This window comes from Bos mutus, chromosome 7 (assembly GCF_027580195.1).
Source record: "Bos mutus isolate GX-2022 chromosome 7, NWIPB_WYAK_1.1, whole genome shotgun sequence".
Lineage (NCBI taxonomy): Eukaryota > Metazoa > Chordata > Mammalia > Artiodactyla > Bovidae > Bos > Bos mutus.
In genome coordinates this window covers 101,530,000-101,552,132 of record NC_091623.1, presented here as the reverse complement: position 1 = coordinate 101,552,132, position 22,133 = coordinate 101,530,000, and the positions used below count along the sequence as shown (strand labels likewise).

General features: G+C 50.1%; 1 protein-coding gene and 1 long non-coding RNA gene across 3 annotated transcripts in view; both read right to left on the bottom strand.

Annotated features, from left to right (window-relative positions):
* The window catches only part of NDST1 (N-deacetylase and N-sulfotransferase 1), an 88,072-nt gene extending 86,170 nt beyond the window's left edge, over positions 1-1,902 (bottom strand). The window contains exons 1-2 of one of the 2 annotated variants that reach the window (XM_070374636.1): positions 1,688-1,902; positions 763-821 (exon numbers count right to left, since the gene is read on the bottom strand). The gene's annotated coding sequence lies outside the window, so the exon portion shown is untranslated. Of the gene's footprint in view, positions 1-762; positions 822-1,255; positions 1,410-1,687 lie in introns of those variants that run through there. The other variant, XM_070374637.1, reaches the window with a different exon arrangement.
* Positions 1,903-6,645: 4,743 nt separating this feature from the next.
* Positions 6,646-22,133, bottom strand: part of LOC138988569 (uncharacterized) — a 35,485-nt gene continuing 19,997 nt past the window's right edge. Inside the window, exons 2-3 of the long non-coding RNA XR_011464865.1 lie at positions 8,821-8,988; positions 6,646-7,352 (exon numbers count right to left, since the gene is read on the bottom strand). This is a non-coding gene — a long non-coding RNA (uncharacterized lncRNA). The remainder of the gene's footprint in view (positions 7,353-8,820; positions 8,989-22,133) is intronic.

Below are 22,133 nucleotides of genomic sequence, written 5' to 3'. Positions count from 1 at the left end.
GGTCCCAGCCAGCAACAGAACTTGGACCATTATCCAGCGCCAGGCCCAGGCTCCAGCCCCCCACAATAATAAGAACCAAGGCAGGAGCAACACCTGGGGGTAAGGGAAAGGCCGAGGGTGTCCTGATAATTTCAAAGGAAAATGAGATCAGTCACAGCAGATCTTATAGAGCCCTGTAGTTGAGACTCAGGCTGGGGGAGGGGAGTCAAATCCAAGCTCCACTGCTTCTCACCTGTGTAACCTTCCCAATTTCTGTGCCTCAGTTTGCCCCTCTGTAAAATGTTGCTGATGGTCACGTGGTAGAATTAAACGCGATGAAGTATATAAGGCAATTAGCCCAGGGCCCGGCGTATAGTACACATAGGACACATACTTGTTGAATATAAGCATGCTCCTGTTTACTAAGGTACCTCATTTCATTCTTATCCTGACCCGTTCTTACACTTTGCCCATTCTACAGGTGAGAAAATTGAGGCTAGGGGAAGGTAAGGAATCGGCCCAAGCTTACACAGCTGGGCTGTATGACAGGCACTCGGGTCAATCTGAACCTCAAACCAGGGAAAATAATGCCCAGGCCATTCCAAATGCTCTGGGCGGGTGGGTACAGCACCGGGGTGTGATGGTGGGGCTCTGTATCCCCAGGGCTTGGCATGGCTCCTCGCTGACCCACGGGAGCCTGAGTCTGGGAAAGAGCCAGGAGGCCAGTCCCCAATTTCCCAGTTTGTCCCCGAGCCCTCGCGTCCACATACGCCCCCTTCTTACCTCGTCCCAGGTTGTTAAAGGGCAGCGTTCAAAGCGGGGGTGTCCTTGCTTCCGAGAACCTGAGGGAGGAGGGGAGTTAAGAGACCAGACAGATCACTACCCAGGGAAAACCGGTCCGGCTGCCTTACCCTTCCCGAAACGGGGACCCGGCCTCTAACCCCCTCCCTCGCCAGACAAAAGTTTCCCCTGTTCGGGAGTGGGGAGGGGGAGGGGGCATTCCTCGTGAGTGACATTATCCGTGACCTACAGCTGCCGCGCTGCCCTCGCCCGCACCCCGGCCTGCCCCTGGCCCCCGCGCGGTCCCCCACCCCTTTGTCCTCCCACCCCCGCGCGCGGGGCCCCGCGGACGCTGCGAGCCCGGCCGGCGCCCGCCCGCACCAAACTTGAGCCGGCAGCCACTCGGGCCCCGCGCGGCCTGCACGCCCGGCTCGACTCGGGCCCCGCCGGCTCGGCGACAGGGGACTGGCCGGCCCCGGCTCTTCCAGCCTCTTACCTGCCTCGGCTAGGGCGCCACCCGGGGGAGGGGGCGCTCCCGGCGAGCCGCCGGACGCCTGGGTCCCCCGGGCCGAGCGCGCGCCGCGGGGCTCTGGCCCGGGCCGGGGTTAACCCCTTCGCGGCCGCCTCCCGCCGCTCCCACCCCCGCTCCACGCCGCCGCCGCCGCCGCCGCCGCCGCCCCGCCTTCCGCAGGCTCTCCACCCCCAGGCCCTCCCTCCCGGTGCCCAGCCCCCAGTCCCGGCCCCCGGCAGTGCGCTGGGGCACCGCTCAGCCTCCCCCCTCATCCCGCGGTGGGAGGTGGGGGGGTCTCCCAGGAGACTGGAAGTTGGGGCGCGCCACCTCGCCCCCGCGGAGCACAGAGGGGTGAACCCGCGCGCCAAGGGACCCCCCCACCTGCCTCCCCTTACATCCTCCGGCCCCAGCGCCTACCTCCCCGAATCTCGGCGGTGGAGGCGGGTTTCGATCCCCTGGTGGAGCGTGGGTGCCGGCCGGAGATCGGCGCCGGAGGCCCGAGCGGCCGGCGGGCGTGCGGCGAGCACCCCGGGGCGGGGGCCGGGGCGGGACTGGGCGCTGCTATCGGGGCTGGATTTCTCGGCTTCCACCCGGATTCTCCCTCGGCTCTCCCGGCCGATTCGGTGCTGCTCGGCGACCACGTGACGCGGGCTGCCTTTGACCCCAGTCTCGGAGCGGGTAGGGGGCGGGGGCGGGAGGGGGTGTCAGATGCGGGACCCACGAGGGCCCGAGGCGGCTGCCGGGAGTCCCGGAGGCGGTGACCTCGAGGAAACAAAGCCTGAGTGAAGCCAACAAGTTATTCGGGGTCAAGGAGGGAACAGCACTGAGGGGTCGGAGAGGCTGCAGAGAGACCGAGGGAGACAAAGACCCGCGCCGGCTAGGCTTCCAAGGGCCCTGGGGGCGGCCCGCCGGGCCCGAGGGGGCCTCGTGGCTCTGCCGCCACTAGGCTTGTGACAGCCCTCCAGGGCCTCCTCTGATGGCTCCCCAACAACCAGGTCTCCGCTGGAGTGGACCCCTCCTGCGTGCGCAGTTCTTCCCGGCACCCCCTACCCCTTTGCCCTTACTCTCGAAAACCCCTTTATTCCCTTTACCGTGATTATCTTGTTCATTTACTGGTTTCATTGTTTACTAGAATGTCATCTCCCCCAACAAGTTGTTCCCAGCTGAATTCCCAGCGCCTGGCACATAACAGGCAGATGAAGAGATGGATGACATTGTACAAATCTCTTCTCCCACTGAGCCTCAGTTTCCCACCTCCAGTGTTATTTCAAGGATCTCAAGGACCCTGCAAATTAGGCAGGATTACAGTGGTCATCCTCATTAAATAGATGAGAACCTTGAGGCCCAGAAAGACAAAATGATTTCTGGGAGTCTCCTAAGTGGCTGAGAGCTGGAGCCTGCACACAGATGTGTTTGTTCCAGGTAGAGCTTTTTGCCATCCATGAGCCTGTCTGTAAAATGAGGGGCTGGGTCATTAGTTGATTGGTTGATTAGGAGCCATAAGGAGTTTGTTTAATGATGTAGATCACCAGGCCCCTACCCTACCCTACAGGTCTGACTCATAGGCCTGGAGTGAGACTAAAGCAAATTTGGAAAGCAGTAGATTGGTGGTTTCCTAAGGGCCTTCAGAGGCTCAAGATTACCTCACTGTAGGAGCAAAGCTTAAAGAAAAAAAAAAATATGGAACTATCATATGACCCAGCAATCCCACTACTGGGCATATACCCTGAGAAAACCATACCTGGAAAAGACACATGCACCCCATTATTCGTTGCGACACTTTTTACAGTAGCTAGGACATAGAAGCAGCCTAGATGTCCACTGGGAGAAGGCAATGGCACCCCACTCCAGTGTTCTTGCCTGGAGAATCCCAGGGACAGGGGAGCCTGGTGGGCTGCTGTCTCTGTGTGACCCCAGAGTCAGACACGACTGAAGCGACTTAGCAGCAGCAGCAGATGTCCACTGACAGATGAATGGATACAGAAGCTGTGGTACATACATACAATGGAATGTTACTCAGCTTTAAAAAAGAAGGCATTTGAGTCAGTACTAATGAGGTGGATGAACCTAGAGTCTATTTTACAGAGTGAAGTAAGTCAGAAAGAGAAAGACAAATACTGTATATTAACACACATGTATGGAGTCTAGAAAGAAACCTGTCTGCAAGGCAGCAGTGGAGAGACAGACGGAGAGCAGACTTGTGGACATGGTGTGGGAGGACAGGGTGGCAAGGATCGAGAGAGAAGCATGGAAGCATATCCATTACGTGAAACAGCCAGCCAGTGAGAATTTGCTTTGTGACACAAGGAGCTCAACCCAGCGCTCTGTGACAACCTAGAGAGGTGGGATGGGGTGGAAGATGGGAAGGAGGTTCAGGAGGGAGGGGGCAAATATATACCTGTGGCTGATTCATGTTGATGTGTGGCAGAAACCAGCACAATACTGTAAAGTGAATATCTTGCAATAAAACAAAAAATATAAGTGAAAAAAAAAAAATCGCAAAGCCAGGAGAGGTAGAAAAGTTAAGCCGGACTCTTAAGAGTAAGACAGACTCACCCCAATTTCCCTAAAGAGTAACCTCCCTGTGCTGGTGGGGGGGTTGAGAGGGAGGAAGGATTTCAGCCAGCCCACTCGTGTCTCAGAGAGGGAAAGACTCAAAGGCCTGAGCAAGGTATGCTGCTGGGGGGTGGGACCAGGCTCAAGATCAGTCATGTCCATGTGACAGGTTTAGATGGAGCACAGTCAGTAGGACTTAGCGTAGGGTTGGTGACCACAGGCCCAAACCGCAGGCCTTATTCAAAGACAGGCTTGTGACTTCCTAGGGCATACTCCAGCCATGCCATCAGTTCAGCCAGGGAAATCAGCATCCACCAGCACATTCTCTTTTATGATCCATGTTCCTGCAGTCAACGATCTAAAATCCTGAATACTGTCTGGGTCTTGGGCAGGTTAAACAAGCCCCAAAATCTAATGCTCAAATCTGCTTTAGAAGACCATTTTCATCCACATGAGGTCCTGCAGGCGTCTTCCCTGCGTCAAGCCCTGTGTTCTTGGTAACAGATACAGGGTTGAAAGGACATAGATAGATCTGCACTCTCAAGAAGTGCCCGGGTGTGTCTGGAGATGATCTGCATGTCCCTCTCTGTGTCCAGAGGCTTTCTGAGCTGAGGGCCCAAGGCCCTCCAGCTCACTGTTACCCAGAAAGCCTGCAAAAAGGCCCCACCCAGGGAATCGGCCTCCCTGGGTCTAGGGTCTGGGTGGAATTGAGAACTCGCATTTCTAATCCATACCCTGGGAGGTTCTGAGGGACACTGTCAAGATGCCCTGCTCCTCCATCCCCTCAAACGTAGGGCAAGTGCTATGGCCCACAGTAAGAGGGGAGCAGAACAAGGGACTCTGAGGGGGAAGCAGCCTCTGAGCAGGATCCAGAGAAACCGGAAGGGATCGGGGTGAGGAGATGACATTCCTCGTGTAAGGAACAACTGTTACAGGCCACATGGAAAGCATTCAGGAAAAGCTGAGTGTTGCATGGACAGGAGTAGGGGGAATGGGGAGGAAACAGGAAGGAAGGAATGAGCCAGAAAGCTGGAGAGGTGGATTGGGAGCGCTTTATGGGTGACCTGCTATGAGGGGTCCAATGGAAGGGATGTTATCCTGAGGGCCAGCTGGAGTGAGCAGGCTGTACGCAGGTGAAGGAGGTGATAGGAGACAGGCTACGTGAGGCCGGTCAGGCCACCAGCTATCCTCCTGCCCAAGCTGGGCAAGGCCAGCATCTCATCAATGGAGCTGAGGGGTTGGGGGGAGGTAGGCTGTCAGCTGGGGTAACTCCCCATCCCTGACAGTTCTTCCGACTCTTCTCAAGTCCTCAGAGTTACTGTTCACCAAGTTGGGCCCAAGGCCCTCCTGCTTACTGTCACCTGGAAAGCCTGCAAAAAGGCCACGCCCAGGCCCCACCCAGGGAACTGGCCTCCCTGGGCCGAGGGTCTAGGTGGAGCCGAGGACTCCCATTTCTGACCATACCCTGGGGGGTTCTGAGGAGGACTGTAGAGATGCCCTGCTTCTCCATCCCCTCAGGACCCACCACATCTCCCAGAGCTTTGGGGACCTTCTTTGTTCTGATAACCCCCACTGCCCACACCCTCTCCTCAGTCCAACTGTTCCCCTCACTGACCACTTGACATGCTCCTCAGTTGTCCCAAGGTCCCCTTTATCCAACGCCATAAATCAAAGGCTGAACTTCCAAACTTGCATCTGCTCAAATCTGCTTCTCCCCCTCCTCCATGGACATGTCCAGTTCACATGTCCATCCCAGAAATCTGACACAAGCCTCTTCTCCCCACATCCCATCCATGAGCCAGTTCCATTGGTTCTGCCTCCAGTCGTTTCTCTAACCCAATCCCATCCCGTTCTCTTCATCACTACCATTCTAGTCCAAGTCACCATCTTGTCTGCCTTGGCCCATGTTAACAGCTCCCTGCCCCCCACTTTGCCTCCTCTAAGGTAACCTCACCATGCTCATTTCTTACTTAAAGCCATCGATGGCTTCCCATTGCTCTCACGATAAATTCTCCAACTTGTTGCCCAGCCTTATCTCTTGTCCTGAATGATATGCCTGGCCTTCCCCTTTACCTAATTCCTTGTTAAGTGTGTGGACTAACTGGGCTTGAATTCTGGCTCTACAAGCTGTGTGCCCATGGGCCAGTTTTTCAAACTTTCTGTGTTCATCTCTAAAAGGAGATAATGGTAGTCTGCACTTCACAGGGCCATTGTGAGAATTAAATGAGTTAAACATGTAAAGAAGCCCTCAGAATGGTGCCTGTCACAGGAAGGTGTTGTTGTGTAGTCCCTAAGTCGTGTCTGACATCTTTTGTAACCCCATGGACTGTAACCCGCCAGGATTCTCTGTTCAGGGGATTTCTCAGGCAAGAGTGCTGGGCTAGGTTGCCATTCCTTTCTCCAGGGGGTCTTCCTGACCCAGGGATTGAACCTATGTCTCCTACATTGGCAGGATTCTTTTATTACTGAACCACCAGGGAAGCCCCTGTCACATAATAAGCTCTATTAAACCAGTCCATCCTAAAGGAAATCAGTCCTGGGTGTTCATTGGAAGGACTAATGTTGAAGCTGAAACTCCAATATTTTGACCACCTGATGCGAAGAACTGACTCATTTGAAAAGACCCTGATGTTGGGAAAGATTGAAGGCAGGAGGAGAAGGGGACAACAGAGGATGAGATGGTTAGATGGCATCACCAACTCAATGGACATGAGTTTGGGTAAACTCTGGGGGTTGGTAATGGACAGGGAGGCCTGGCGTGTGCGGTTCATGGGGTTGCAAAGAGTTGGACACGACTGAGCGACTGAATGGAACTGAACTGAAAATGTTAGCTAAATGGTTAATTTTTATTTGAGGGACATCAGGTTAAATCTCACTTCCTCCTGAGGCTTTCCCTGTGCCCCTAACCAAAACTACTTCCAGGTCTACCTGTCATAGTCCCTCTTCATCACCCTTGTAGTTACTTGTGGGCTGCCTCTCTCTAGAGGGCAAGCTGTGCAGGGGCAGGACCACATTTGTCTCAGACCCAGCTGAGCTCTGGACCCCCACACAGTGCAGGGCACAGGGCAGGCCGGAAACCGGCACATATTTGCTAACTAAACAAAATAAAAGTCAACAGATTCATCACAAAACAAAGAACAATGTCTGCCTACAAAATGCCCATTTACAGCATTTTGTACATTTTTTTTTTCATTTTACATTGATTAGTACCTCTCCTCGGAGAAGGCAATGGCACCCCACTCCAGTACTCTTGCCTGGAAAATCCCACGGACGGAGGAGCCTGGTAGGCTGCAGTCCATGGGGTTGCTAAGAGTTGGACACGACTGAGCAACTTCACTTTCACTTTTCACTTTCATGCATTGGAGAAGGAAATGGCAACCCGCTCCAGTGTTCTCTCCTGGAGAATCCCAGGGACGGCGGGAGCCTGGTGGGCTGCCATCTGTGGGGTCGCACAGACTCGGACACGACTGAAGCGACTTAGCAGCAGCAGCAGCAGCACCTCTCCTAGAGTTTTCCTCACACCATCCTGGTGGGGGAGGGGAAGTAGAGGGACACAGAGATGAACAAGACAGATGTGGCCCGTGTCCTTAAGAAATGTACAGTCCACTGCAGAGACAAACATGTAAATGCATCACAAGATATGACGCACTATAACTGTGTTGTACTGGCCTGTAACAATTCTATTTCCCAGGAGATCTTTGGAACATGAAAGCGAAAAGTAACTAAAAACAGACACTGTTGCCTACTTTACCTCCACCCCCAGTTTCTAACAAGGTTTTCTATAGAACAGAAAGGGTAGGTCCTGTCCCAAGGGCACTAAGGTCACCCCATCTTTCTCTACCTGGAGACCTCCTATTCAGACATCAAGACCCCACTTAAGCAGCACCTCCTACAGGAAGTCTTCCTGCTTCTGCCAGGGCTCTCTGTATGGGACTTAGTCACAGGTCTAGTGATTTTCTGGGACGATGATGGGATTTGTCACAGAGAATCCAAATTTCATGTCATTTGCTTCTCTAAAAAAGTAAAAGGTCATTCAATGAATGTGTAACTACGTGTGATTTCATGTTTGGACTTCAGTGGAGGCAGAAAATAGCCTCTGTCTGACCACGTGACCTGATTTGTGGTTTGGAGAACATGGTCACCGTAATTACAGCATTGACCACATGCTGTAAGAGTTTCCTGTCTTTCTCCCTCTCTCTCTCTCCTACACACAGTCACACACTTCTTCAAGTACGGGGACTATTTGCTTTCTGTTAAACAAATGAAGGAAAAAAATCTGTGAAATGGGCGGGTTATCAGATGGAAAATGGATATAAACTGTCCTGGAATGGAACAAAAGATGGTCAGAGGTGGGAGATGGGAGCAATTAACAGCACTTAATCATTCACTCTGGGGCATGCTACCTGCTTTCCATTTGTTATTGAGCAGCCCAGAGAGCTGTAGCTCAAAGAGGTAAAAAAAACTGCCCCATGGTCTCCCGGACAGGAGTGGCAGAGGAGTTTTCAAATCCAGGTCCACCCAACTCAAAGGCTACATTCTTACCATTTAACCCACCCCTCACTGCCCAGGGGCAATGAGTCCCCAAACTGTGCAGGACCACCTGGGTTCCGTGCCCTACTTCCTCACTTCACCGGGCCTCCCAACCCTTCCCTGATGCACCCGCACTTTCATCTACGCTGCTGCTGCTGAAGAGCATCTGCAGCTGGTTTCCAAAGGAGTCCTGACCCTGGGGCCAGGCTTCCTGTTTCAGGCAGAGCCCACCTAAGGATGTGTGTCCCGCTTTCCTCAGCGCATCCTTCACTCCCAGGAGCGGCCTGAGCCGAGGTCGCGGCTAGCACAATCCTCTGCAGGTGCAGCACTTTCCCCGTGTTTTCTAAAGCATTTTCCCATTCTGTAAAGCAGTTTCTGGTGACTCCACGGTAGTCCTGAGAGTTTTTCACAGTGGGGGACTTTTCACCCTATTTTAAAGAGGAGAAAACGCAGGTTTGGCCAACCTGTGGGAGATAACCCTCGGCTGTTCAAAGAGCTGAGCTGCAGCTGAACGGGATTTTAGGCCACTGGCCCGCAGTCTTCCAAGTCCTTAAAGGATTCAACTTGACCAAGAGAACAGGGATGGAGGGTGAAAGGTCTTCAGAATCTTCACACAGAGAAGATAATGGCTTCTGCAAACAAATGTAAATCGGTTAATTTCCCTTTTTTACTGTGTTCATTGTGATGCACCAGTTACAACCTGGCAAAAGAAAAACTCACAAGTACTTGTGGTCTCTAAACTGTAATAAATTGGTAAATAAATTGGTAACTGCAATAGGCTCAAAGTCCTCTGAGGGTGAGGCAGGGCCCAGTTCCAGCCTGCCAATCTGGGGGCAGAAGCCGAGGGTCATAAGCAATCTGTTCTTTGGCCAACCTCTCCAGAGGGGCTCTGCACTGGTCTTGCCTTCACCCCCAGGCCATTTCTCATCCACTCCTCCGGATCAGACGGTAAAGCATCTGTCTACAATGTGGGACACCCGGGTTTGATCCCTGGGTCAGGAAGATCCCCTGGAGAAGGAAATGGCAATCCACTCCAGTACTATTGCCTGGAAAATCCCATGGACAGAGGAGCCTGGTAGGCTACAGTCCATGGGGTCGCAAAGAGTCGGACACAACTGAGCAACTTCACTTTCACTTTCCTCCTCTATCTGGCTTCCACATTCTTCAGTTCTCTTCATTTGATCCCCAGGTGCTAAATACATTTTTTTTTTTTTTATTTTGTCATTGTTTGTTCATTTTTTTCATTTGTGTATGTGTGTGTGTGTGTTTTCCATTGTACTGGATCTTCACTGCAGCATGCAGGCTTCTTGAGCTGTTGTGCATGAGCTGAGTTGCTCCTCGCCACATCAGATCTTAGTTCCCTGACCAGCGGTTGAACCCACATCCCCTGCATTAGAAGGCAGATTCTTAACCACAAAACAAGTGTCAGTCAATGAGCATTAGTGCAATAGCTTCCTATTCCAGGCATTGTGCTTGGCTATTATCCTGTTCTTGGCAGCCCCGAGCCACAGGTAGCCATTAAAATTAACAAAATCTAAACAAAACTACACTTTGAAGACTACATGATGGATATGGTGGCAAAGGAAATGAGGAACATGAGGGTATCTGCCTGTCCTGGTCCAGAAGATGGCTCAGCATAACCCCTGCTCCACACTTAATCCCTTCTCTTGTTGGTCAGTTTTTTTTTTTTTTTATTTTTTTTATTTGATAAATTTAACGCCTTTTATTGCCATACCTCATTTTACTGTGCTTTGCTTTAGTGAACTTTATAGATACATGTTTGTTTTTTTTTTTCCTTGTTAATTTTGTGTTTAGTTGATCTATCCATAAGTGTGAGTGGGGTATTAAAGTCTCCCACTATTATTGTGTTATTGTTAATTTCTCCTTTCATACTTGTTAGGATTTGTCTTACATACTGTGGTGCTCCCATGTTGGGTGGATATATATTTATAATTGTTATATCTTCTTCTTGGATTGATCCTTTGATCATTATGTAGTGACCTTCTTTGTCTCTTTTCACAGCCTTTGTTTTAAAGTCTAATTTATCTGATACGAGTATTGAGACTCCTGCTTTCTTTTGGTCCCAATTTGCATGGAAAATCTTTTTCCAGCCCTTCACTTTCAGTCTGTATGTGTCCCCTGTTTTGAGGTGGGTCTCTTGTAGACAACATATGTAGGGGTCTTGTTTTTGTATCCATTCAGCCAGTCTTTGTCTTTTGGTTGGGGCATTCAACCCATTTACGTTTAAGGTAATTACTCATAAGTATGATCCCGTTGCCATTTACTTTATTGTTTTGGGTTCGAGTTTATACACCATTTTTGTGTTTCCTGTCTAGAGAATATCCTTTAGTATTTGTTGGAGAGCTGGTTTGGTGGTGCAGAATTCTCTCAGCTTTTGCTTGTCTGAAAAGCTTTTGATTTCTCCTTCATACTTGAATGAGATCCTTGCTGGATACAATAATCTGGGCTGTAGGTTATTTTCTTTCATCATTTTAAGTATGTCTTGCCATTCCCTCCTGGCTTGAAGAGTTTCTATTGAAAGATCAGCTGTTATCCTTATGGGAATTCCCTTGTGTGTTATTTGTTTTTTTCCCTTGCTGCTTTTAATATTTGTTCTTTGTGTTTGATCTTTGTTAATTTGATTAATATGTGTCTTGGGGTGTTTCTCCTTGGGTTTATCCTGTTTGGGACTCTCTGGGTTTCTTGGACTTGGGTGATTATTTCCTTCCCCATTTTAGGGAAGTTTTCAACTATTATCTCCTCAAGTATTTTCTCATGGTCTTTCTTTTTGTCTTCTTCTTCTGGAACCCCTATGATTGAATGTTGTAGCGTTTAATATTGTCCTGGAGGTCTCTGAGATTGTCCTCATTTCTTTTAATTCGTTTTTCTTTTATCCTCTCTGATTCATTTATTTCTACCATTCTATCTTCTAATTCACTAATCCTATCTTCTGCCTCTGTTATTCTACTATTTATTTGCCTCCAGAGTGTTTTTAATTCCATTTATTGCATTATTCATTATATATTGACTCTTTTTATTTCTTCTAGGTCCTTGTTAAACTTTTCTTGCATCTTCTCAATCCTTGTCTCCAGGCTATTTATCTGTGATTCCATTTTAATTTCAAGATTTTGGATCAATTTCACTATCATTATTTGGAATTCTTTATCAGGTAGATTCCCTATCTCTTCCTCTTTTGTTTGGTTTGGTGGGCATTTATCCTGTTCCTTTATCTGCTGGGTATTCCTCTGTCTCTTCATCTTGTTTAAATTGCTGAGTTTGGGAGTCCTTTCTGTATTCTGGCAGTTTGTGGAGTTCTCTTTATTGTGGCGTTTCCTCGCTGTGTGTGGGTATGTAGAGGTGGCTTGTCAAGGTTTCCTGGTTAGGGAAGCTTGTGTCGGTGTTCTGGTGGGTGGAGCTGTATTTCTTCTCTTTGTTCAGTCGCGCTATGGGGAGGGAGGGAGGGATGCTGCAAACAAATGACACTGGCGTGCGCTCGCAGTGCCTCAGCCACACTGGGTCTGCCCCCGCTCACGGTGCGTGTAGCCTCCCTGCTCACACTGCTCAGGCTCTAGGTTGTTCCGCCGGGAACAATCCGAGGCTGGGCCTGGGTTGCATGCACCTCCCAGGTCCAAGCCGCTCAGGTTCAGGCGCTCAGGTAGTCCTCAGAGGCGCAGACTCAGTTGGGGCTGCGTTTTGTGCTCTTCCCAGGTCCGAGCAGCTCAGGTGATGAGGTGTTTGGCGAGCGCCAATGCTGCGACTTATCGCCTCCCCGCCACTTGGTTATCTGGGTGTAAAACCGGCGCACCTTCTCAGGCAGATGTTGACCATCCAGACCCCCAATAAGTTTTAGTTAGCAAAGAAGCCAGTTTTATAGATAATGTCTCTCTGGGGCTGCGATTGCCCCCTTCCGGCTCTGGCTGCCTGTCACCGGGGGAAGGTTTGCAGCCGGCTACCTCTGTTTAGTCCTTTGTTCCGTCGCCGGCTGGCGGTGTCTTAGGTTAGGGCTGGCTTTTTCGCATGGTAGATATCCCTCAGTCTGGTTTGCTAGCCCAAATTATTTCGCTCAGATAGTGCTCAGGGTATTCAGGCCAGATTCTTACTCTCAGCGATGCAGCCAGCGCGCGCCTCCCTGCCCAGCCCCGCTTGCTAATGGCGGATGCAGGCGTCTGCGCTGCTTCTCCGCTGGGGAGTTACCGTAGGGCTCGCATTCTGCGAGTTTTAATTGTTTATTTATTTTTTCTCCTTGTTATGTTGTCCTCTGTGCTTCCAAAGCTCGCACGGATTCGCAGTGAGAAGGTTTCCTGGTGTTTGGAAACTTCTCTCTTTTAAGACTCCCTTCCGGGACGGAACTCCGTCCCTCCCTCTTTTGTCTCTTTTATTGTCTTTAATATTTTTTCCTACCTCCTTTCGAGGAGTTGGGTTGCTTTTCTGGGTGCCTGATGTCCTCTGCCGACATTCAGAAGTTGTTTTGTGGAATTTACACGACGTTTAAATGCTCTTTTGATGAAGTTGTGGGGGAGAAAGTGTTTTCCCCGTCCTACTCCTCCGCCATCTTGGCGCCTTCCCCTAAACACATTTTTTTTAATTGAAGTAAAGTTGATTTACAATATTGTGTTAGTTTCAGATGTACAGAAAGTGTTATATATATTTCCTCAGATTATATTCCATTGTAGGTTATTGCAAGATATTGAATATGATTCCCTGAGCTGTAAACTGTTATTGCTACATATATTTTTCAAATTTTTTCAAAATTCTCCAAGCCAGGCTTCAACAATACGTGAACTGAGAACTTCCAGATGTTCAAACTGGATTTAGAAAAGGCAGAGGAACCAGAGATCAAATTGCCAACATCTGTTGGATCATAGAAAAAGCAAGAGAATTCCAGGAAAACTTCTACTTCTGCTTCACTGACTATGCTAAAGCCTTTGACTGTGTGGATCACAACAAACTGTGGAAAATTCTTCAAGAGATGGAAATACCAGACCACCTTACCTGCCTCCTGAGAAACCTGTATACAGGTCAAGAAGCAACAGTTAGAACTGGACATGGAACAACAGACTGGTTCCAAAGTGGGAAAGGAGTACATCAAGGCTGTATATTGTCACCCTGCTTATTTAACTTATATTCAGAGTACATCATGCGAAATGCCAAGCTGGATGAAGCACAAGCTGGGATCAAGACTGTTAGGAGAAACAGTGACAGATTTTATTTTGGGGGGCTCTAAAATCACTGCAGATGGTGACTTCAGCCATGAAATTAAAAGACATTTGCTCCTTGGAAGAAAAGTTATGCCAAACCTAGACAGCATATTAAAAAGCAGAGACATTACTTTGCCAACAAAGGTCTGTCTAGTCAAAGCTATGGTTTTTCCACTAGTCATGTATGGATGGGAGAGTTGGATCATAAAGAAGGCTGAGCACCAAAGAATTGATGCTTTTGAACTGTGGTGTTGGAGAAGACTCTTGAGAGTCCCTTGGACTGCAAGGCGATCAAACCAGTCAACACTAAAGGAAGTCAGTCCTGAATATTCACTGGAAGGACAGATGCTGAAGCTGAAGCCTAAATACTCTGGCCACCTGATGAGAAGAGCTGACTCCTTAGAAAAGACCAAGATGCTGAGAAAGACTGAAGGCAGGAGGAGAAGGGGATGACAGAGGATGAGATGATTGGATGGCATCACTGACTCAATGGACATAGGTTTGAGCAAGCTCCAGGAGATGGTGAAGGACAGGGAAGCCTGGCGTGCTGCAGTTCGTGGGGTCGCAAAGAGTTGGACACGACTGAGCAACTGAACAACAACATATATTTTATGTATAGTAGTATATATCTGTTAATCCTATACTCCTAATTTATTCCTCCCCCACCTTACTCTTTGATAACCATAAATTTGTTTTCTATATCTGTGAGTCTGTTTGTTTTTTTATTTAGATTTGTATTATTTTGTTAGATTTCACATATAAATGATAACATGGCATTTGTCTTTCTCTTTCTGACTTCACTTAGTAGGACAATCTCTAGGTCCATCCATGTTGCTGCAAATAGCATTATTTCTTTCTTTTTTTTTTATGTAATTTTTTTTTTTTTTTTTTTTTTTGCCAAATATCAAAATGAATCCACCACAGGTATACATGTGTTCCCCATCGTGAACCCTCCTCCCTCCTCCCTCCCCATACCATCCCTCTGGGTCGTCCCAGTGCACCAGCCCCAAGCATCCAGTATCGTGCATTGAACCTGGAGTGGCATCTCGTTTCATACATGATATTTTACAAGTTTCAATGCCATTCTCCCAAATCTTTCTTTTTTTATGGCTGAGTAATATTCAACAGTTCGTGCATACCACATTTTCTTTATCCAGGCATCTGTGATGGACACATGCTGCTTGCATGTCTTAGCTATTGTAAATAGTGCTGCTATGAACATTGGTGCACATGTATCTTTTTTAGTTTAGAGTTTTCATTTTTTCCCAGATGTACACCTAGGAGTGAGATCACTGGATCATATGGAAACTTTATTTTTAGTTTTTTAAGGAACATCTATACTGTTTTCCATGTTGTGTGTGTATTAGTTGCTCTGTCGTATCCGATTCTTTTTGACCGTATGGACTGTAGCCCACCAGGCTCCTCTGTCCATGGAGCTCTCCACGCAACAATACTGAAGTGGGTTGCCATTTCCTTCTCCAGGAGACCTTCCTGACCCAGGGATCAAAACCGGATCTCCCACACTGAGAGAAGATTCTTTACCTTCTTAGCCACCTGAGAAGTTTTCCATAGTGGTTTCACCAATTTACATTCCCAACAACAGTGTAGGAAGGTTCCCTTTTCTCCACACCCTCTCCAGAATTTATTATTTATAGACTTTTTGATGATGGCCATTCTGACCATTGTGAGGTGATACCTCATTGTGGTTTTGATTTCCTTTTCTCTAAAAATCAGTGACACTGAGCATCTTTTCATGTGTCTATCGGTCATGTATATATCATCTTTGGAGAAAGAAATGTCTATTTAGGTCTTTTGCCCATCTTTTAGTCAGATTGTTTGTTTTTTGATACTGAGCTATATGAGCTTAAACATAAATACTTTTAATATGACTCAAATAAAAAGATTACATTCATCAAAGGGGAGCGGGCATTTCTCCTCAAGATTCCCATCAATTATTCTCATCAGTTCATTCTCACCACTCCCATGGGGTGGGCACCACAACTCCCAGTTAAAGAAACTGTGTCTCAGGGTCCTGGGGGCTCCACCAAATGAAACAGGGAGGATGGGCCAAGTCACCTGGTCGGGAGGTTGCCTCCAGTTCTCCTGGGTCCTCAACCCCTAACACACACATCCACACCCCTGCCCACCTCACCTCATTCGTTTGCATTCTCCTCCTGGGCCACCTTGTCACCTTAGTTTATGATTCCTGAATGAATGCAATCTGCCTGCTTACAGAAATGGAGAAACTGAGGCCCAGAGAGGAACAGGGGCCTGCCTCCATCACCAGCGATGCAGCCAAGCCAGGACAGTCGGAGGAGGCGCCTGCCTGTAACTCTCCCACTTGCCCGGCTGTGTGTGCATCAGAAGCTGAGAAGGAGGTGGCCCCCAGGGTCAAGTCTAGACACCGCTCCTGGGTCCTGGACTTGCACCAGCACATAAGGAGGGGAGGGAAGGGCAGTGCTGACCCCAGTGGGAAGCTGGCTCTAAAACTGCCATGGTGACCAGACTCTTGTCTGGGTGATCTGTTCCAACAGGCATGGAAATTCTTATCATTCCAAGGCCCCATCTTCACATAGACCTGTCTGGGCTGAGTCTATCCTGAGACAGAGCTGGGGTTGGGTGAGGGAAGCAGGAGGGAAACGGTGGGGATCACCCCCCCCCACTTATTTACACACAACAGGGTCACACCCATTCACTTACCCGCTGCACACACCACTCACCCCACCAATCTCCATTCCCCACAACCCCCCATCCAATGCTTAAGAGCTTTGAAGCCAGACTATCCTGTGTGGAAATCCAAGGTCAGTCATCACTTACTGTCCCTTACCGTGGCTTCAATTGTTTATTTGTAGAATGGGAATAACAGTACTTACATCATAGGGTTATTGATAAGAATAAATGAAATATTAGGAAACCACTTAGCACCGTGCCTGGCATAGCTGCTACAGATGTTACTGTTATTTCACCCAACGTCCTCCTACAGCTAACTGGGACTCCCCCTTTCTCCATTGTACACACACACCTCCCCAGAGGCCCTCAGCCAGCTGACCCATCCTCACAGCCCTACTGCCCTCTCACCCTTCTACTCCAGGCAACCTGGGACCCTCAAGGCCTGGGTCCCGGCCATGTGTGCCCAGCATTCTTCCTGCCGAGGAGAATGCCCTCATCTCCACCTCTTCGCAACTCTAACACCCCCTCCTTTCCTTCAAGTCCTAGCTCCAATCCCACTTCCTCCAGGACGCCTTCCCTGACTGACCTATGATCTTCCTTCTCAGAATTGCTCAGGTGCTGAGTGAGTCACCTATTAGTACTGCCTTGGAATTCCTGAGTCTGTCAGTAAGAAAGCCTCTTCCTTTTTCCTCCCCACCATCTCTTAAAATCAGAAAAAGCATTTTCCAGGCAGATTTAAGGCACCCTGAATCAACTCCCCGATTCCTGTGTCACCCCAATATCCCAGCACCAGCAGTCACCATCATACATCCTCTGGAGCTGGGAACAGGGCAGGGCCTGGAGACTGCACAGGGAAGGCAGTTCCCCAGACAGACAAACAGGATAGTCTATAGACTGAGAGAGGCTGGAAGACCCTCACCTGATCACTGGGGTCCCAGGTTCTGCTAAGAGATAGGGGCATCAGGAGCTGAGACTCCCTGAAGCTCACCTGTAGGGGAACAGGGGTCGAGGTAAACCCTGCAGCCTGTAGGACGCGGCCTGGGGTGGGGGGTAGGGTCAGAACTCAAATTCCACACCTTTCACGGGGAAGAAGGATGCAGACCTGTTCTGGGAAGCCCTGGAAGAGGCTCTGGAAACCAACCATGAGGGTGGAAAAAGCTGTGGGAAGTAGATGCCACCCGACACCCGGAAACTGTAGCCATTCTAAAAGCCCAGCAGCCATGGTGGCAGTTGAGTTCTCTGCTGGAGGAGGGAATGGGTAGGCAAAGGCTGGTCAGTGTTGGTCAGGGTGGGCTAGAGGATCCCTGTGCTGGGAGAAGGACCAGGATTCTTCTCAGATTCTCCCAGGCTCAGGGAGTTAATATCTAAGGTTCAAAGTCAGCTGGTGATGTAAAGATCTGGAGACCTGGTTCTGAAATTCCATCTCTTTAAAATTCTGAAATGAAACACATGAAATTTAAAATGTTCTAGCAGTCATGTTTTAAAAGCAAAAAAAAAAAAAAGTGAGATTCATCTTAGTAATATTGTATTTTACCCAGTATATCCAAAATATTATCATTTTGACATGTAATTAATACGTTATTAATGAGATGTTTAAAAGTCTTTCTTTTGTACCAAGTCTTCAAAATCTACTATGTATTTTAAATGTACAGCTCATCTCAATTCAGACTAGTTACATTTCAAGGACTCAATAACCACACGTGGCCAGTGGCTACAATGTTGGCACAGCACAGTTTAGAAAGCTACAATCTATGACTCACTTTTCTAAAATTCTGAGATGCTGTGCCTCTGAGATTCTAGAATTCTCCAGCATACTCAGGTTCTGTAACGCTTCAAATGTGATTCCACCAGATTAATGTGTTGCCCCAAGTCTGCGTGTGGGTAAGGCTTCTCCCCATGTGTCTTCTATGTGGAAAGAAATCCGGGCCCCTGCAGAGCCCCTGGGTGGGGGAAGAAAGGAGCGAGGATCCCTCTCCTCGGCCGCCCCCACCATCTGGCCCAGCCGGAGGAAGCGGGGGTGGGCGGGCCTGTGTGCCCAGGGCGCTGGCCTCTCCACATGGTGCTGCCTCTCCCACCATCCCTCCGGCTCGTCAGCTCTCCATCCGTGTGCACAAGCCTGGCAGTGAGACTCCTGCCTCTGAGTCCTCCTGGGGAGGGGGCATGCCCCTGCCTCCCCACCCTTGGTTTCCGTCCACTCTGGAGAGCATTTGGGAGGCTGCTGCAAGCAGATGGGGTTGGGGATTGTGGTTCAGATCCCAGATGGAAGGCCCTGAGGGTGGAACTGGTCTCCATCTGTTCGAGGCTAGGGCCTGGAGGTCTGAGGACGGCAGAAGTCGGAGACCCACCCACTGCACCTCAGAAGGCTGTGAGGTCCTGTGATGTATGTTTGAACAATGCAGGTGGAGAAACTGAGTTCCACCCAGGCATAAGGTGAGTGTGGTGATCTGCCAGAAGGTGGCCTCCTGCTTAGCCACAGGCCTCCTCTTCCTGCTCCCCTGCCCCACCTCTACCTGTGGGAAAGTCAAGGTACAAACCCGGCATGGCAAGGTGTCAGTGAGGCTGCTGGAAGGTCCATGGCGGGGTTGCAGCCAAGTGGGTGATCCCATAGCTTGTGGATGCTTGTGCCAGGCCCAGGCTTTCCTGGTTCCAACCAGGCTCTTCCCAGGCTCCTCCTGCCCCAGGTTCTACAGGGGATCTGGGGAATGGGAGCTTGGGCATAGGCAGAGTCTGGGTGAGGCAGAAGCTGGACCTGGTGGGGGAGGGTCTCCGTCAACAGCCATCAGCTTCTGCATCAGCTGGTATCCAGTTCTGTCCTCTGTCTCAAAGTCCTTTTGTAGCCACAGCCTTCTTTATCCTCACAAAAGCCCAAGAGGAAAGATGGGCGGGAGAACTTGCCATCAGCCTGTCAACTCCCAGCACAAAGGCCATGCAAGGGCCTGGTGCTGTAGCTTTGTTACTGTTCCACTTCTCACAGGTGGGGAAACTGAGGCCCGGAGAGGGGCTGTGACCTGTCTCAGGCTACAGAGCCAGAGGGGAATCACTGGCTCAGCACCATTCAGGGAGCACCCCCTACCCTGCCCCCGCCCCTGGTCCTGCTCCACTCCCAGGCCCTCAGATGCTCTGCAACTAAGGAGATCAGGAGTTACCCACAGCCACATTTTCCAGGCTGGGCTGCTTCCAGGCTGGGTTTCCCCTCTGGGGAAAGCCCCAAGGTTGTTCTGCATGGTCAGGAGAACCAGGGAGGAAATGACAAAAATCCTGCTAGAGAGGGCTGCAGAATACAGCCCAACCTTTGGCCTCCAGGGAGTGGGGGTGGCCTCTGGCTCTGCCAAAGTGGGGGTGCAGATTCAGCAGTCAAAGGGTGTTGCAGGGAGGCAGCCCTGGAACCTTGATTTGGAAAGGCACTGGCTTTGGACTGATGTGGGCCAGGGTTCGGTTCCATTACTGCTAGCAGTAGCTGTGTGATCGTGTGTCCGTGCCTTCCCCTGGGCTCCCTGCTCTGTGACCTGGCTGACACACAGCTCCAGGGCAGTGGGCGTCTGAGTATACAGAAACTAAGCCCACAGTTAGTTCTCGCTCAAATGCCCCGTCCAGGAACCATTCCATTTTGGGGTCCCCATCACTTTGCTGCCACAAAAATGCTCCATAAATTCTTCTTGAATAAACGAATGAATGACTGTTGCCAGCAAAGAGTAGAGCAAAATACAGGGGAAGGCTGGACTTCCCTGTTGCTTCAGTGGTTAAGAATCCACCTGCCAACGCAGGGCACACGGGTTTGATCCCTGGTCGGGGGAGATTCCACATGCCTCGAGGAAACTAAGTCCATGCGCCACAACTCTAGTGGCTGTGAAGACCACGCGCTCTAGAGTCTGTGCACCTACAGCCTGTGCTCCAAGAGAAGCCACTGCAACAAGGAGCCCACCCACCTACTGCAACAAAGAGTAGCCCCCACTCACAACTAGAGAACTAGAGAAAGCCGGTGCACAACAAGGAAGACCTAGCACGTCCAAAAACTCAAAATCAAAATGGGGAAGGCATCAAACTAGTCCATCCAGAGATCCGACAGAATCTGTCGTGGCTCACGGCATGGCCTCATTTTTTAAAAGCCCATAATAATAACTACCCTCTCCAAAGCACTCACTATGTGTCAGGCTTTGTTAAGAACCTCAGGGCACTTAGTTCTCCCAGTAACACTCTGAGAAGGCGTGACTATTACCCCCACATTCCCAATGAGGAGCCTGAGGCACAGAGAGGCTCAGTGACCCTGTGGTCACATTGCTGATTCACCGCAGCAGCTGGACATGGACCCAACCTTCCCGCCCACCAGGTCTGCACTCGCGGGTGGCCGAGGACCCTGTAGCTCTCCCTTCCTGTCTCCTCTGGCCAGGACTCCTATCAGGAGAGGCTCGCCTTCCCAGGCTGGTGTTGGGTGCTGCTCAGGGCTTCCCATGGGTTCTGGAGGCTCCCAAAAATCAGCCTTTGGTGGTGAACGTGGGAGATGAAGTCGGGGCTCTACCCACTCCAAGACTGTCGCCTGGGCCCTTAGTCAGAGACTGATTCTCACAGCTTTCTGGCTGCTTCCTGCCCAGAGGCAGGCAGGAAGCCAGACCGCGGGGACTGGGGCTCCAGCTCCTTTGTCTGCCTTTAGTTCACCCCCCCGCCCCCTCCCCCGAGCCAACACTGCCCCAGCTGTGGACCTTCCTCTTCCTTGCCCAACTTCAGACCCTGACCTGGAGGGTCACTCCCAGGCAGACTTTCTAGCCTGAGGACAACCACCCTCGGGGCTGGGAATCCAGGGACTGGGTTCCATGCACTGCCAAGAACTGGGTGAGGTGTGGGGAGGGGGGACACTTTTCTCTCCGAGGAAGGGGCATATTTGGAGAAAATCTGCCCTGAGATGGGGGAGGCAGGGGTCGGGAATGTGCCAACAAGTCATATGGGCACATCAGTTCTCAAACAAGCTCCGCAGTGAATGTGTGGGATCGTCCTGACCACCCTGCTTAGAGACGAGTTAGCTTGTTATCACCCCAATTTTAACACAAGAGGAAGCTGAGGACCAGGAGGATTCAGAGACTTGTTCATGATTATGCAGACATTTGGCAGCAGAAGCAAATCTTTACCCAAGTCTCCAGAGACTGAATGGGTATAAAAACTATTATTATTACAAATATTCACCAAGCTCTGACTCTGCCAAAATCTTCCCTTTCGTTACCACATTGAATCGTCTCAGAAATTCTAAGTAGTGATCCCCATGCTACAGATGAGGAAACTGAGGACTGAAGAAGCAAATCACCTGCCCAAAGTCCAGTTATCTGCATCCACACACCCACTTGTGAGGATGTGAAGGCAATTTGAACTCAAATCTTTCTGGCTCCAAAGTCTCGGGTCTCACAGGGAAGACAGGGCTGCCTCCAGCTGGGGTAGAGGAGTCACCTTATTTCCCCAAACGGGGCCTGGAAGAAGCCTGGCCACACCACCCCTGTTCATAGTGCCACTTTGGGCTTGGTGCCGCTTTGGGCTTAGCCCCTGGAGCCTCTCTGGCAACGGCCCTGAGAAATGTAGCAGGCGCTGCAGGACTCGGGAGCATGACAGGGCCGTGTGTCAGCAGCGTTCCTGGCCAGGCCTACATGGCCCGGTGACAGCCTCATAGGTAAGCTCACACACGTGTGCACCCAAATTCCTCCGTTCATTCATTCATTCACCAAACACCAGCCCACCAGCCTTCATATTTCTATACACGTTTACTTTTTTTTTTTTTTAAGTCACTTCTTTTGCTGACCTCCCCAAGCAGGGACAGCTACATATTGATGAGGCCCAGTACAAAATGCAAACATAGAAGAACCCCTTGCTTAAAAATGAAGAACTCCAAAGGGACTTCCCTGGTGGTCCAGTGGTTAAGAATCTGCCTT